The sequence below is a fragment of the Marmota marmota genome, unplaced genomic scaffold, assembly GCF_001458135.2.
Source record: "Marmota marmota marmota unplaced genomic scaffold, marMar, whole genome shotgun sequence".
NCBI classification, from domain to species: domain Eukaryota; kingdom Metazoa; phylum Chordata; class Mammalia; order Rodentia; family Sciuridae; genus Marmota; species Marmota marmota.
Genome location: NW_025999932.1, coordinates 5,282,271 through 5,285,278, shown reverse-complemented (window position 1 = coordinate 5,285,278; position 3,008 = coordinate 5,282,271).

Genomic DNA, 3,008 nt, shown 5'->3' with positions numbered 1-3,008 from the left:
GTGTGTGCACGGGGCGCCCCCAGAGCGGTGGGAGGGCCTCCCAGGCGTGGTGGGAACGTCGAAATGGACCCGGCCGAGGGGGAGTGGGCGATCGTGACGGGCCACCTGTCCCCGCGCCTGGCTGCCCTCTGGCCTTTGTCGCCGCGCCCAACAGCACGCCTCCATTGCCTGGCAAGTGTCCTAACTTCTACTGAAAGGCAAAGCTTTCACTTAGGCGGGGCTGAAGGCGCTGGCTTTCCTTTTGGGTTTTACTTAAAACGAAACGTTTCCTTCTGTGTAGGGCTAACACACGGCACGCGCGCGCATACAGTTCCCTGGCTCCCTCCGTTGCTTCACTTGATTTTGTTACTAAACAGTCAACTCGGGTCCGACCTAAGTCAACAGCGTCGAGAAATGCGAAATGATTCCGGGGGACGCGGGGCCGGAATTTGCAGCGTATAATTAGGGCGAGATGTCTGTACCTCCCACTCTCCCCTGCACTTTCCTCAGGGACGTCTCCCTTCCGTTCCTCACTTCCCGGGAAAACAGCACCTCCTAGGCTCTGCCTGCAAATGTCACTACTACAGGACTTTCGCCTACTAGCTTCAGGGAGAGGCTCCTGCTGCCCAAGGTTACCAGGAAGTCAGCAGGTGACGCGTGCAGATTTCCGCGTGTGATGTACAAGTCAACGCCAGTATCTCTTATTCAGAGTCTAAAACAGCAAAATGGAGAAGCGAAAGGAATTCTACATTACATTGATGATTGGTTAACTGCTAGCCCAAAGAACGGCTTTGCAGGGCTCCACATCAATGACTTCCACGGAACCACAGCGCCCACTAGCGCCCAGTTTTACTTCTGTGCATCTTTGAAGCACACGTCGACCTACCCAGAACCAGTCAGAAAGCCCAAAATAGGATCTTTTAAAATGCCTAGCAGCATGGAGAACAATCCAAAAATAAGGCATATATCAAATGTACAGTTCATAGTTTAACAAAAATTAAACAATAAAATATGCTGTGTAACCAAATTTTTGTTTTTAAATGCTGTCCCTGCCAGAATTTTTTCCAAGGAAGAAACCAGACATATTCCCAAAATTCCCACTAAGCTACATTAAGAGAAGATATGTATGTTAAGACACCTTATTTAGTTGCTTATTAGTTTTTAAATACACTCCATATAACAATCTGGGGATTTTCAGAGTGCCATGGTTTTTGAAATATTAACATAAGTTAATGCATACTTCACCTGGAGTGTGTTAAATTTCTGAAGACTAACTTGTTAGGATAAAACACGCCAAGGTGTGCAAAAAAATCTTTGAAGAGAAAACGTTTCGTTTTAAATAAGACTTCAATTTAAGAAAATACATTTTTTTTTAAAGTCTCAACAGGGGCTAGGGTTGTGGCTAAGCAATACAGAGCGCTTGCCTCGTATGTGTGAGGCACTGGGTTTGATCCTCAGCACCACATAAAAATAAACAAGCAAAATAAAGGAATTAAAAAAAAAAAAAACTCAACAATAGTACAATTTGAACTTTCTGGCCCATTACCAGGAAAGACTAAAAAGACAGGAAAAGGCAGGCACAATTACTCAAACTTCATGAAGATAGTAAAAATGAACTCATGTTTAATATGCTTTAAGAAATAAGGAATTCACTTAAATCTATGTAACTAGCTGAATTAATTTTTGAAAGAACTGAGTACCTTTCACATTTAGCAAACTTACACTGTGAAATTTAAGCTGTGACCTCCTAACTCCTTCATATCCTTTCTCCAAGTAAGCTAGGAAATAAAGGAAATTTGTATTGTCTAAAAATAACTAAGTTTCCAAAAATACCATCTGGAGTAAATCAGCTATTCTCACATCCAAACCATTTTACTGGAGGAAAATGTAAAATGTAATTATTGATTCTTTAAAAAAAAAAAAAAAAAATCAGTGCATAGTACACAACCCCAAAGATTGGTATTGTGTAACTTTAAAAGTATGTGAACTTTAAAAAACTTACTTTCAAATTTCAGTAAATATAGATTTTAGAGAATAAGTGTAAAACATCAACAACTACAAACAACTCTGTGATGTAAAAAGTCCACTTTGATTAGATACTAACTTTGTTAACTAAAAACATAACCACAAACCACTTCCATCATACATACATCATCCCAGGCAAAATGTACAAAATACCAAAGATAAATTCTAAAGGATGCCAAATCAAGAACCCACATCAGTTTAATCTCTTTGCATTTTGACTTCATTTTACAATTACATTCTTGGTTGTTTTTGAAAATCTGTAATTTTGCCAGGATGTACTTAAACCCTTGTTAAAAGATGAGACCTTATTTCCACAGATGAAGTCACTTCTGTTTCCTGGAGTTATGAAGTTTCAAAAGTCAAACTAATAAAGGCTTGGGGAATTCAAAGATATGGTCAATTTTTAAGTTAATGTAAATCAATGTGTATTACAAAGCAGAAATACAAACATTCGTAGTTCCAGTTAAAGAAAATGTAATTTACTAATTAACCATATTCTCACCTTTGGAATTTAACCTTTAAAGAACATGATTGTTTCTTACATATTCCTTGTACTTCCAAATACATATAACTTCTATAAAAACAAAACCTTATCTAAACAATATTGCAGAAAAATCACTGAGATATTAAATGTGGTGGCCTAAGCCATAAATTTTTTATTTACATAGACCTCTCCTGAAATTGCACCCTGTTTCCTGGCATTGTATGTTGTTTCATACAAGTCACTTAACTTTTCAGAACTAAGGTAAATCACATTTTGCTCAGTTCTACTCTCAAAAAAATGAAATCCTTTCTTAAAAATCAACTTTGGCCAGCCCGGTGGCACACACCAGTTAATCCCAGTGGCTCGGGAAGCTGAGCCAGCCTCAGCAAAAGGGAAGTGCTAAGCAATTCAGTGAGACCCTGTCTCTAAATACAAAACAGGTGGGGATGTAGCTCAGTGGTCAAATGCTGGAGTTCAATCCCTGGTATCAAAAGGGGGGGGGGTCTGGAGTTGTGGCTCA